We start from the raw sequence: 15220 nt of genomic DNA on the forward strand, positions 1-15220 counted from the left end.
TTCATTGATGCATTTTTTAAAGAAAGTTCCCTTGCTGAAAGCCACATTGAAATGGTTTATAAACTTTATATAGTATGTTTGTGTTTAGTTGTACATATCGGGCAACATATTTCTCTGCTGTGAAAAGATATATAGGATAGTGGTGGGGGAAATGAGTGATTTTTTTTTTTCTTCAGAGTTTCCTCAGTACAGTTCCCTTGTCTATGTGTGGTTTACTCCTGCTAGAGTAACAGGATCATGACCAGGAACCACTCAGTCTTAAGAGTTTGCAGGGAATCTAGCTTCCATCCTTTCATTTTCCTCACATGGGGAGGGAAGGGAGGGAAAATAAGGATGTCTCCTGGCCCCATCACAGTATTCCTTTAGCTAGAAATGCAGTTCCGGGGGGATGGAGGGTTCTGTTTCCACTGGCTCTGTACCCTGGAGTTCGTGCTGTACTTGTCTCCTTTGGAAGCTTGGGGATAACTACTGCTGCTTCCACCAACTGAAATTGTGCATGGATTTCCAGTAAAAATTTATGCGGTGTGGAAGGGCACATACGTTAAAAAGAGGTTATTTCTCAGTTCCATCATCTCCTTCTGTTGGGTTACTTTCTGAGGTGTTCTGGGGTTAGGGGAACATGTGGTGGAAGTGTTACTCATCCTTACCTTTCTTTTGTGTGCTTGAGAGGTTTTCTGATCCATTTACACTGAAATAGTCTCTTCCATGTGTGTTTGTGGTGGAAATCTTTATATGAAGATCATTGGCTGGTGTAAAATAGCTGTCAATGCAGTCATGTTGATTTACACTGGCTGAGGCTATGCCCCTTATTCTGCTTGCAATTGTATGTGGTCTGGGCCTCAGCCTGAGGGATCTGCAACTCCCACAGGAGAGAGATTTTGTCAGCAAAATCCTAATCCAGTATGCGAAACCAGAGTTCCTGTCCCAGTGGGTAACAGAGAATCCAAATGATTTCTTTCCTTAAGGGAGGGGAATGATATGGATGTATTTCTAAATGCTTTTGAAATGGGGTCTGAATTGAACAAGATGGGATAGGAAGACATAGTAGCTCCACTACGGTCTGGAACATTTTCCCCCTTACTGACAAAGAGGACTATAAAGACTAAGGCTGATTAAACTTTTTCAACAAAGCTTGTTTACAACTGACCCCTGAAGTACATAGCAGAAAGTTGCAGGGAGTTCAGAAAAAAGAGGATAAGACCTATACTGCGGTTTCAACTCAAGAAAGGGCTTATGTAAGAAAGGTGTTCCCTGAGACCCACCTATGCAACTCCAATAGGCACAGCAGCCCACTATTAACATGTGTCCCACAGGGAAAGGGGTCCCACGGGCCATGCATGGCTCCTTGCCTCAGCAGGGACAAGCGCCAGTGAGAGGGCAAAGGGGCCAGGCAGGTGCCACAGCCACCCTCTGTGACACCCTCTGCCTCAGCAGCCACCGAGTGCCTTGAGTTGGTCACTGAGCAGCCCTGCCCTAGTCACCTACCCACCTCACAGGCACCCCTTGCCTGGGAATGAGAGAAGGGCCCAGGGACTGCTAGTGCTGGGCAGTGGCAGGTGCTCAGGCTGAACCTGACTGTTACCTTGACAGTCCCAATCACCCACTGCTGAGCCCAGATGCTTGCGGGGGGCCGATACTCCAGGGGACCCAACAGCCATGGATCATGGGATGCGGCAGCTGGGAGTGGGAATGACTTCAAACCCATCAGCTGCCCTTGAAGCCACCAACTTCTGGGGCTGGCCCCTTCTCACCCACCACTTGGCGGTCCTGCTTTGCCCTCTGCTGCCCACTGGGAGTGCTGGGCTCTTCCAGCCCTGGGTGAGGGCCATCACCGGCCACCACCCCACCAATGGATACCATTTGGGGGGAGTGGCAACGCCCCACCATGTCCTCTAACGCTGGCCAACGTGGACCACTTTGGACTGTTACAGCCCACCTTTGGGCCATGGCCCCCAGTTTTGGAATCCCTGATGTGAGAAAAGGGGGAAGTGGGTGGAGGGGCCATGGTCAATGAGCCCTATAAATGAATCTGTTTAGAACAATTCTATAAACTCTGCCAGCAAAACCTAAAATGGTGGTTAATCGACAAAGATCCTAGCGATGTAACTATAGCAGGGAAATTGGCAGACCATTATGTGGATAGTCAACTTGGGTTTGATAGGGGACCTAATAGGGATAGAACTGGCACAGAGGACAGGGATCAGGTCCATGCAGGGACCCACCTTGATAGAAGTGAAACCTCCTCTGAGAAGCCCTGGGATGTGTGGTGAAAAGTGGTGTTTCTTATGCAGCCAGTGAGCTTGCTTTGCCTGTGGTTGCCCATTCGGCCCACTAAGACCCAGTGCGGTGCTGGAAAGCCAGCTGTATCCTCACAGAGTTAACTATGTGACTGAGTCTCTGCAGGGAGCGAGTCAGGCAGTCAGTCCATGGACTGCATACAATGTTCATGCTGAATCACTCACACTCCAAATCACTGTCCACCTGTCATATTGCACCCTCCTTGTTGCAGATCCATTGGCTCACTAGTGGAAGTGGAAGGTGGTAGTTAATCGGGAGATATTCTTCGGCTGGAGAGATATTGGGACTGCTAAGACTATAGTTAGGTCCCATGTCATTAAACCCTATCAAATGTTCCCCAGGTGTGAAATTTGGGTTAAAGTTCCTGGTGTAAAACCTTTTGTATAGAAATCTGGGCTGTAGGTACTCCAGAGAAGGGACAAGACCTATCAACTTGAATAGAAATTCTCAGAATCCTGAAGCCCTGGCCAGGGCAATAAGCTCTCTCTGTACACTTACTAGGGAACAAGAGACAGTACAGGGCATGGAGATGGAGGCAGTGGCTCCAGCCAAAATCAGGGACACCGAGGCAGTTGCGGTGTATTACCAATCTGTGAGGCCCTCGCCAGGGTGGGAAATGCTTGCGGGAATGACACAGGTAACTACAGCCAGGAAGGAGGAGGAACTTCCCACAGTCTCATTGCCGGATGGTCTCTGAAAATGTAAAGGATGCTGAGTCTGGTGGGAAAGAACTGTGCCACTTGACTCAGTAGGTGGGGATCAATACTTTTCTCCTTTCCCCCAGTGAAACTGACGTTAGGTCACCAGAGTCCACAGGGCCTGACCTTTGCAGAGGTGGGGCAGAGAAAGGAATTTGGTGGTGGGGGTAACTTGAGGAATCTCCCTTACCTGACCTCTCTGCTATTAAAAGCAGTGCATGGTTGAGAGCTGCTTCACAGAGAGGTAGCCCTGCCTCATTTTCTCCCTCTGGCCCAAATAATTGCTTCTTGTAATACTTCCAGAGGGAGGGGGAAACCTCAACACATCAACATCAACACCTGGAAGGTAGGGATAGGATACAGAAGGACCTAAACAAACTGGAGGATTGGGCCAAAAGAAATCTAATGAGGTTCAACAAAGAAAAGTGCAGAGTCCTCCACTTAGGAAGGAAGAATGCCATTCACAGCTATAGACTGGGGACCGACGAGCTAGGTAGCAGTTCTGCAGAAAAGGACCTGGGGGTAAGAGTGGATAAAAAGCTGAGTATGAGTCACCAGCGTGCCCTGGTTGTCAAGAAGGCTAATGGCATATTGGGCTGCATTAGGAGGGGCATTGCCAGCAGGTCACGGGAAGTGATTATTCCCCTCTATTCGGCATTGGTGAGGCCGCATTTAGAATATTGTGTCCAGTTTTGGGCCCCCCACTACAAAAAAGATGTAGACAAGTTGGAGAGAGTACAGCGGAGGGCAACCAAAATGATTAGGGGGCTGGAGCACAGGACTTATGAGGAGAGGCTAAGGAAACTGGGCTTGTTTAGTCTGCAAAAGAGAAGAATAAGGGGGGATTTGATAGCAGCCTTTAACTACCTGAAAGGGGGTTCCAGGGAGGATGGGGCTAGGCTGTTCTCGGTGGTGGCAGATGACAGAACAAGGAGCAACGGTCTCAAAGTTGCAGTTGGGGAGGTCTAGGTTGGACATTAGGAAAAAGTTTTTCACTAGGAGGGTGGTGAAGCACTGGAATGGGTTACCTAGGGAGGTGGTGGAATCTCCATTTTTAGAGGTTTTTAAGCTGAGGCTTGACAAAGCCCTGGCTGGGATGATATAGTTGAGGTTAGTCCTGCTTTGAGCAGGGGGTTGGACTAGATGACCTCCTGAGGTCCCTTCCAACTCTAATATTCTATGATTCTATTAGGACAGCCAAACCCTTTTGGGACAAAAGGGACGCCACACACACCTAGAAACGATGGGAGGAGGAGGACTAGGTCTCAAGTTCACACCCAAAGGTTTTGGGGAACAAGGGTAAGAGGAGCATTGAAGAGCTTAATCCTGTGGGTCCTAAAGAGAGAAATTATAGAGGATGGTTGTCTAATAACTTTTTTTTGGAAAGATGTATGCTGGCTTGCTAGCAGAATGTTGATTAGATGAATCATTGAAACATGAAATTATGAATGGTGGCAATGACTTAAACGCCATCCTGGGAATAAACCTGTTAGATCCCCTAGGATGCCAGTCAAACACCCTAATACACCCATTTGTTTAGCGGGGAGATGTGACAGCTTGACAACGTTCTGCCATGTCCTTAGGAGACCTTACTAAATTAAGTTTAAGTATCCTAGAAGTCCATTGTATTAAATGAATGTATCATTGTGGGCCACAATTGTATGTAACCTCTCTGGAGGGCGATGTGAGATCAGGGCATTCAAAAGACTATATTGAAAATATGCCAAAAAGAATGGACTTTTGGGGTAATAAATGTAAGTGAATTTCCTGGGAAATCCTAAGGAGAGGTTAATGTAAATTCCCCACCTCCAGTTATGCAAAAACCCAGCTTTTTTAACCTTTGCCCTGTGGAAAGGGTGATTATCAGTTGATTACCTGTTCCCAGAGACTGGAGATCAAAAGTCTGAGCTGTGTAAAGACACAGCTGAACTGCCCAGCTTATGTTCTGATTCCGAGAGTTAAGAAATTCTAACCATGGGGGAAAACAAGTTACGAGCTTTGAAGGCCTGACACCTACCAGAGACAGAGGTTGGAGCTGGGGTTTTAGCATGTCTGTAGGGTCTTTTATCATTTTTAATATGTTTTCTCTGTAATTTGTTTGCTTAGAAAGAGCTATGTGGTCACTTATAACTGCAGACAGTTACATTGTTCATAGTCTTTGGCGAGAAAGTAAAGTTCAGATGCTGCCCTGTTTGGGCAACTTGGCTTGCTGGGAATATCACAGTGTAGGCAGGGAACTGTGCAGCCTTAAAGTTTCTCCAGTCAGGAGGGAGTGACCTGCAGTTCTTCATTCAAAAGAGGCAATAACAGGGAGCCGGAAGCCTACGCGTGGGTGTCGTTACTGAACCCCAGAGGGGAAATACAGGTGCAGTTGCCCCATATCTGGTCAGGAAAAAACTGTGTTTAAAGGGTCAGCTGTCTCTAGTCACAGTCAGGCTTTGACCTCTCTAGCCATACTGCCAACAGGGGTACCAATTCATGCCAACTGTGCTGGTGACTTCTGCAGTGTGGGCACCTGTCTACTAGGGACTGGACTGAGACCAACTCATTTTGCATAGGCCACATTTTGCAACAGCTGTGAGATTAATTGACTGTCAGTCACTACTGACGTATGTCTGATTCACAGTTCTAAAACAGGGTTGTAACTCCACGCTTGATACACCCAATTGTGTGTTTGGATATAACTGAAAACTGTGTTAAAGTAATATGTGCTTTAAAGATTAGGCCAGGGATTCCCAAGCTTTTACTCAGCGTGACCTCATTTAAACACTGAACATTTTTGGCGACCCCATCAGACAAGTCACGGCACTGCAATGCTTATAGTATTTAGTACATCAGTTATATGCCAAGAGAAAAAATGAAAACTTGAATGACAATGTCAAATGTCTTTGTGACCCCATTTTTTATTGCTATGACTCTGACTGGGGTCGTGATCCCAAGCTTGGGAACTGCTGGCATAGGCACAGTTGAGAGGATGAAATTTCAGTCTTTGCATTTTCTTCATTTATATAATGTATTTTTTATTCTCACTTAAACCATTTCTTTTGATCCTAAAATTAATTTTTCAAAGAAATGTAGAGATGGAATAAATTAATAGCCTTTATTCATTTTTAAGGTGTTGGCCAGGGTTTTCTAGATGTTTTGCATTTTATCTTCCCCTTTTACAGATATTTTCTTTCTTGTAATGCTGCTCTCTTCCCAAGATGATTTGAAGACCAATAGTCTAAAAATAAATTGACAGACAAAAATTTTAATCTGGTGTTAAGGTTATAAATAAGTGAAATTTAAGGAGCATCTTAGCATAACCTCAAAGTGTTTAAAAAAATGTTCTGAAAGCTGGGGAAATTCAAAGTTGAAGTTGCACTTTAAAAACAGTGATAAAAAAGCAATGGAATGTATGACTTTGCTCCCACAGTTAGGCAGAGGTGATACAGTGGATTGAACAAGAGGCTGGGAGCCAGGAAACCTGGACCAAAATTTACAAAAATCATGAGTGATTTTAAGAGCCTCAGTGTTAGTGTGCTCAACTTGAGACACCTAGAAATAGTCTGATTTTCAGAATGTGCATTGCACCTGCCCTCTGAAAAGTAGGCCCTTTTTGGGTGTCTAAAGTTGTGAACCCAAACTTTGCAGAACTCAAAATCACTATGGGATAGATCCACAAAACATCTTAGGCGCCTAAGTCCAACTCTGAGGCACCACTGAGAACTCCTGCTCAGCTGCTGCCTAACTCTGCAGGCACCTAAAATCCCTACCAATTAAATTTCCACTGTTAGACCCATGGCACCTAAAAATCTGCCAGTGAGTATGCGCACAGCTGCCTTTGTCTAGGCACCCATCTCGTGCTTATGCCCAAGCAGGATCCTCAGTCTAGGTAGTCCCCTGCTTCTCTCACCTGTAAGCAATGAGCCAGAGTGAGAGTGACTGTACAGCCTGCAGGTTAAGACCCTCATTTGGAGGTAGGAGACCCAGGATAGAGACACCCCTGTTTTCCAATGCATTTAATTATTTATACAAAGTTGAACCACTTACCAGGAGAGATTGGGTGACTTATTAAAAGAATGCCCGATAAGACAGTGGTTAGAGCTCTCACCTAGGACAAGGGAGATCCAGGTTCAAATCCTTTCTCTATATCAAGCAGAGGGGGAATCAAACCTAGGTATTCCCCCAGGGCCTGGTTAAGAATTTGGGGCCTTGTGCACTATAGAAATTGTTTTCTCTTCCCCCAGAGCATAGATGCTTGGATTCTAAGGCCAGAAAGGACCATTTGGTCATCTAGTTTGACCTCCTATATAACACAGGCCATAGAACTCCCGCAAAATAATTCCTAGCACAAATCTTTTAGAGATACATCCAATCTTGATTGAAAAATTGTCAATGATAGAGAATCCACCACAATGCTTGGTGAATTGTTCCAATAGTTAATTACTCACCATTAAAAATTTACATCTTATTTCTGGTCTGAATTTGTCTAGCTTCAACTTCCAGTCACTGGATAGTGCTATACCTTTCTCTGCTAGAATGAAGAGTCTATTATTAAATATTTGTTCCTCATGTAGGTACTTATGGACTGTAATCAAGTCACTCCTTAGCCTTCTTTTTGTTAGGCTAAAGAGATTGAGCTCCTTGAGTATATCAGTATTAGGCATTTCTAATCCTTTAATCATCTTCATGGCTCTTCTCTGAACCCTCTCCAGTTTATCAACATCCTTCTTGAATTTTGGGCACCAGAATTGGACACTATTCCAGCAGTGGTCGCAGCAGTGCCAAATACAGAGGTAAAATAATCTCTCTGCTCCTGGTTGAGATTCCCCTGATTATGCATCCGAGATTTGAATTAGCTGTTTTGGCCACAGCATCACACTGGAAGCTCATGTTCATCTGATTACCCACCACAATCCACAGATCTTTTTCAGAGTTACTGCTTTCCAGCGTACAGTCCCCCATTCTGTAAGTATGGCCCACATTCTATGTCCCTAAAGGTATATATTTACATTTAGCTGTATTAAAATTCATATTGTTTGCACCCAGTTTACCAATTGATCCAGATCACTGTGAATCAGTGACTTCTTCATTATTTACCACTCCTCCAATTTTTGTGTCTTGCAAACTTTATCAGTGATGATTTTGTTTTCTTCCAGAGAATTGAAAAAATGTTAAATAGTGTAGAGCCAAGTACCAATCCCTGTGAGACCCAACTGGAAACAGACCCATTCAATGACCATTTCCCTTTTATAATTACATTTTGAGATCCATCAGTTAGCCAGTTTTTAATCCGTTTAATGTGTGCCATGTTAATTTTATATTGTTCTAGTTTTTTAATCAAAATGTCGTGTGATACCACGTCAAACACCTTTCAATAGTCTTAAGTATATTACATCAACACTATTACCTTTATCAGCCACATTTATAATCTCATCAAAAAAAAAAACTTTAGTTTGACATATTTTCCATTATTTTCCATAATCCTATGTTGATTTGCATTAATTACATTACCCTCCTCTAGTTCTTTATTAGAGCTGTATTAGCTGTTCCATTATCTTTCCTGGGATCAATGTCAGAACACAAAATGTCACATCATTAGTTTGCTTCCAGTCTTCTGGAATTTCTTCAGTGCTCCAAAACTTGTAAATTTTGGTCCAGTGAGCGCCTCAACCAGCTCTTTTAGAACACTTAGACGCAAGTTGTCTGGACCTGCTGATTTTAAAATGTCTCACTTTAGTAGCTTCTGTTAAAAATCCACACAAGATACTAGTGGAATGGAAAGAGTATTGTCATCATATGATGAGACTATATCATCTGTTTTTTTTTCTCCAAATACAGAACAGAAATATTTCTTGACATTTCTGTCTTTTCTGCATTATTATTGATAATTCTATCCTTTTAATTTAGTAATGGACCAATACCATTTTCAGGATTCTTTTTGTTACTAATATATTTTAAAAAGTCTGCATAGGCAGACTTCTGCGCCACATATAGTCAATTGGGGCTCTGTGCGGATACAGGAGTCTACCTGCATGCTTATTTCTGCAGGATCAAGGGCTTGGTTTCTACATGAACATTGCTTTCTCATAGCCTGGAGGACTTATTAATGAGATAACTTAACTATACATTGGTTTAGATCCAATAATCTATCTATTTGGTCTCTCCCTCTCTTAGTGGTCTTAGATATTTAGTTCTAATACAGTTAGTTAGGTTTCAAACTCTTAAATTCTGGCCTAAGGTGCCACAACAAAAACTTTTGCCTTCTTTCTCTCCTGCAGAGCTTCTGTACGCTACTCTATCTGTAGTGTGTATGGCATATATGATAATTGCATGAGAGAACACATACTGCCCTCAGTTTTCACAATTTAAATTGAACAATCTATTTTACAGATTCATCTAATTTATTGATGCAACATATTATAATCATCTAAAGCTGCAGTCTAAATGTACATATCAAACTCGTACAACTCTTTCTTCAGGCATCACTGCAGTTAACAGAACTGTATCTTGGGAATGAGTAGGAAGGAGAATGCTTTTTAGCCAGTGTCTTGCAGCTGCTACTGCTATCATCTGTCCTTCATCTCCCATTGGCACAGAGCTGGATGTGGTAATGGGGATGAAGGAGAATGGAATGTGATAAGTGAGGCTTGACTGAAGAGCCCCATGTGTTTTTATTCCTTTTACTTCAATACCTGGTATTTGCAAGATTTTTGGCTTTGAATGAATGTTTTATCTACTAATCTAATTAAAAGTGGTGCATTATGCTCACAAGGGAAGAGCAGCATGAGTTCCTCTTCTGCCATGCAAGAACAAGCACTTCACTTTTCAATGGTCTCCATCAGAAGTACAATGTGGAGCTGAAATATCTTTCTCGTGTCAGTGTTCTCTAGACTCTGAGTAAGGTGTATGTTATGGCTGTATGCCGCAAGAGGAGGAATAAATATGTTAATGTGTTCTAGCTGTGTGAATATCATGAATACATTTTCCCAACAGGCCAATTTCATCATGAAATCCAAAGGATGAATTTGACACAGTTGGTTCTTAGCATAAATATTTAAATTGTGGTTGTGTAACCCAACCTAGGAGAATGTGGGTCTTTGTCCCTCTCTAGTGGTTGACCCACATTAGAGATGAATGAGTTTGTTGCAGCTGCCAACTAGGGTAAAGGTAATCAGCCAGAGGGAAGCACATGCAGTGTTATATGTCAGCCCAAGTGGGATCAGTTTAACCTACAAATTTTGTCACTTGTGTACAATAAACGAAACAATAATTCATGCAAATACAGCAAATTTCAGCAATCTGGTATGTCTAACTTGTGCACAACCTTCATTCCGATTTCTTGACCCCTTTTGAAAGAAGGAATTGGATTAAATGCCTCTTCAGGGAACAGGGTGTCTGTTAATAAATGTATGAAACTGACTATCTCCCATGCTCCCCATTCTATTTTCTCTTTCCCCCTCCTTGTCTTGTGCTCCACTCTGCCATTCAGTGATTGCACTTAAAACATTTTTACTTGCCTTGGAGTGTGTACCAGTGCTGTCAGTATTCCACATTGCATAAATTTGAAATATCTTGCAACAAGTGAAATTTTTCAAAATGGTAGAAACATTTTCAGTGCAATCATGGTAACTTCCTTCCCTCCTTCCACTCTCTGGGCCCAATCTTAGCCCCAGCTGCATTCACACCTATGAGAAAAGAATGGTGAAACACCCCTTTGAGGCTGCCACATAACATTTTGTATGCACTTTTGCAAGAACTTTTCATATCTGATGTGGTTTAGATTAATTAATTTAGGGTATGTCTATACTGACAGCGGCAAAGTTGCCGCCGCCAGATCGATCTTTCTGAATCGACTGAGCAGTCAGTGTAGACCCGCTCAATCGATCAGGAAGTCGACTGAGTAAAACCACCCCCTCAAGTAGCGTAGCACTGCGTCAACAGGAATGCAGTTCCCGTCCGTGTAGTGGAGTGAAGACGGCGTGGAGAAGGGAAACACAGCAGTCGAGGGGAGTTATGCAAGCTACTCTGCATAGTTTGCGTAACTCCCATCGACTGCCACTGAATCTCCAGGTAAGTGTAGACCAGGGCTAAGTCTCGTAGAACTGTTATGAAGTAGGTATGTAGTGTCCCTGTTTGGGGCAACTAAGGCAGGGGAGTTGCCCATGATTATACAAGCAATCTCAGGCACAGCCAGGTCTTTAGGCTCTCCGTGCTGTGCCCTAACCAAAAGATCATTCTTGCTCTCCTCATTGCACTAATAGTCCCACATAAACACAAGCCAGGTGACGTGGTACATCTGACGCATTTTTGTGTTGATACAAGATAAGTACATTGTATGAAACCTTTTAAAATAGGAACAGAAAACATCAAGGCTCCCAAAATATTACACCATGTCCATTGAAGGAGAGACAGGCACTGGGTTTGAATTTCATTATATTGATAATAATGTGAACTTTTTCCTCTCTCATGCACAAATCTTTACTAAAGAAGAAACTGACATCTGTGAGACAGTCACACCAGCTTTTGTTCTGAAAAGAACTGAGGTGGGAAGTTGAATGTCCATTTGGGAGAGGAAGGGGCACTCCATAAAGAATGTGAAAAACAGGCAATCATCATAAATTTGTCCTGAAACCTTACATTGCCCAAATAACATACGTATTGTGATCCCAAGGAGAATATACCCAAAAGACATGGCTACATTAATGTGTTTATGCAATACAGAAGTCGTGCAGATACACATTACTTATGCCTATAATTGTTATTTCCAGTAGGTGGCTGTCTGTCATTTCACACGATTTAAGTACTGTAAAATAACAGCTTTCATGCCTCATAAGAACAATAGAGTCTATTCAAACAGTTCGGTAAATCTGATTACCTGTGATCCGGGTAGGGAAAATTCAGAGGTCCACAGAAATACTGTTCTACCTAGCAGTAATTTTATTCTTAGCCACACAAAGCAAAACAAAACATTCCATAGTGACTCCATTTAGTTTTAAAACAGTACTATATTCCAAAGGCAAACAAAGAAATTAGATTTTGAAAAACCTATTAGTCATCTAGTACATCCTTCTCTAAATGCAAGTTTGTTCCTTATAGAATGTGTTTGAAGGCTTTGTTCTGATTCAAATTACATAAACATGCAAACAATGAGACTTCCACAACTTTTCTTAGAAGTCTATTCTTCCTTTGGAAGGTGCTTTCCTTGAGAAATCCATTGGGATTCTTTTTCTTATATTCACTGAGAATTTTCTTTTGCTTGACTACTTAATGAACCTTTACCCCCCAAAAAGGTTAAGGAAAAATGTCTCCAAAGTACAGTTTGTTTGAATTAATAACTAAAAGAATCATAAGGTCGTGTGGAGTGTAGTTGTAGCCATGTCTGTCCCAGGATACTAGAGAGACAAGGTGGGTGACCAATTTTATTGGACCAATTTCTGTTGAAGAGCTTTGTGTAAGCTTGAAAGCTTGTCTCTCTCAGAGAAAGAAGTTTGTTCAATAAAAGATATTACCTCCCTCACATTGTCTCATTATAAGATTGTCCTTTTTAGACTTGTTTCCCTACATGAATAAACTAGCAACCCTTTTAGTGAATATTACATACTAGTAAATGTTTAGCGTCTTGTAAATATTGCTATCTTAAGACACAAAGCGTCTCTCTTTTCCACAAATGATGTGTTAAGTTTCATGAAGCAAAACTGGAGAATAAACCAGCCACTAGAAAGCTGGCAGATCTTGAATTTTTTGAGGAACATATAGATGTAACCTCAAATAGATAGGAATCAGGTACTAATGCCATACAGGATTCTTGCATGTCCATTTTATAACAAATTTCAGTCTCATTAGATTAATAATGCATCAGGATCTGGGAGTTCATTTTGCCGTGTAGCTATACCCCTGTGTACCATGCTAAGTAATTCTGCTCCTTTGACATTTACGTCCCTCGAAAAATTGCAGAATATTGCATTCCTTTAGACAAATTATACGTCTTAATCTTTCTTCTACCCACTAATAGCTTCTTTTGCTCTTCTCTGGTCTCCCTCCAACGTGTTAATATCTTTCTGTCAATGGGGTGCCCAAAAGTGAGTGCACTATTCCGGGTTCATTCTAAACAGAGCTGGATTATTTCCTCTTTGCTTTGAGACATGATGTGCCTACAGATGCAGGCCAAAATTCCATGCGTTTTTTCTGCAGCCTTTTCACATAAGCTCAGGTCTGATTTACTGTCCACTATCACTAGGTCTCTTTCAGCACTGCAGCTTTCCAGAGTAAATTCTTTCTTTGCATAGATGAGTTTCGGCTTACTTCTCACTAGAGTGGTTAACTTGCTTTTCTTTTTTTCTTTTTTTATTCTATGCACATATTTGTGAGCTCTTTAGAATCTATATTTAAAACCAGACTAAGTATTAAAGAGATAATTTAAGAAAATTTACAAAATATTTCTTTTCTGGCCTTAGCACCTCATCTCCATTCCTATTCTTCTTACAGTTTATTTACTATGAGTAGAGGATACATATAGAGTTATTCAAAGTCAGGAAAAATAGGTTTTATTGGACAATGGGTGCACTTTGATTTCCATTTTTTTTTAATGTTTTTTGTCTTGTAAAATTAGTGCATCACAAAGAAAGAATATTGGTTTTAATTACAGTATGTTCTTTTGCCCTCCTACCCATCTTTGAGTATGAGTGATTTCGGCCAATGAACTTTTACTTGTCTAGGATTTCTTCAGTTAATTTGCAGAGGTTAGTGGTTAAGGTGCCCCACAAGCTTCTTCAGTTAATCAATGTATTAGTCATTAAGGTGCTTTCATATGCTTCCAGCAATTATAATTATATGCATATAGTACTGTCCCCTTTTGGCAGTATAATTACAATAAAGTTGAAAAGGCAAATTTGTGGATCAAAAGTTCTTGTATGTACCCAAGAGATGCAGAGGATTCAGGATTCCCTTTTGTCATTGACCTTCCATTCTAGATTGTTACCGCTAGTTGATTGGACAATCTTTTGAGGATTAAACTTTCCCTCCTGAGGTCCTGATCATCCAAGGTAATGAGTGCACTCAAGCAGGGCTGGTTCATGGCGTGAATAACATATACTGAACTATAACATATACAGAATATATAAATAAATATTTGTAAAATATAAATAACATATACAGAACTAGTATGTGTTTGTGGAGGAGTTAGGACAATGGTGAAGGGAGATTTTCCATTGCGCAGGAGGAGGAAGGAATCTGTGGTATGACCCATCCAGGCAGGGTGAAAATAAAGAGATAGAACAAATCACAATTCCCCAGTGTAACAATGGTCTGACAAATAGGATTGCTGGCAAGAAACTGATGTTTATTTCTTGGTCCCAGTTCCCCGATGCGGGCAAGGTATATACAAGGTTAATACCCTTGTCACCTGATAGGGGTCAATATCTACTGATTTCAGTAATATTACACCCAAGGATGCTCAAGGTATTATCAACATATACCATTTAGTCAGCACCCAGCAGCTAACACACAACAGCATGCATTATCTTACTGTTTTATTTTCAACCTGCCTGTGGGCTGGGGCGCAGTGGAAATTCTGATGCGGGTGCTGCTTCCACCCAGTACTGCCCCTTTAAGAGATTAATTCAGTGTCTCTTTGGGTTGTGCCCAGCAAAAAGAAACAATGTTCAATTTAGGGCAGCCCAAATTTAAATAGTAGTAGAGTGTCAGGGCTGGGGTGCTTCCATAAAGCTCTCACTGGATCTATTTACTGTCTGGGAAACTCTTTCTGAGTGCTGGAGAGACTTCCAAAGGCCCTTTGGCTGCTCAAGGATTGTATATTTCCCCCTTAGCCAGTGCTCTCCTTGCTAAAGGACAGCGGCTGTGCTCAGTTCCAGTTGGGATGCTTCTGGCTTCCCAATGCCTACAGTGAGTGTTTTCTTACTTTCCAGAAGTGTAGATATCTTGTAACTTGGAAGCCTTGTGCTGCTACAGGCTTTACAGGATTGTACCAAGCCACTGGGAGTTTGGGGACCTTTCAAGAAGAGTAGGGCACCTTCTAGGACTGAACCCTGTGATACAGTGTACTCCCAATAAGGTCCTGAAAGAGTTTAATTAGGCCAGGTGGTCCAATCAGCCAATTAAGCAGCAAATGGGGGAGATTTAGATTGAGTGGAGGGTGCTAATTAGAAGGAAGCTCACCTGTGAGAGAACAGGCAGGGCTACATAAAGCTAGGAAGCTGGTGCTAATGTGGGAGGTGGCAGGG

The sequence above is a fragment of the Emydura macquarii genome, unplaced genomic scaffold (assembly GCF_026122565.2).
Source record: "Emydura macquarii macquarii isolate MOO-44397 ecotype Brisbane River unplaced genomic scaffold, CSIRO-AGI_Emac_v2 contig_2636, whole genome shotgun sequence".
Classification (NCBI taxonomy): domain Eukaryota; kingdom Metazoa; phylum Chordata; order Testudines; family Chelidae; genus Emydura; species Emydura macquarii.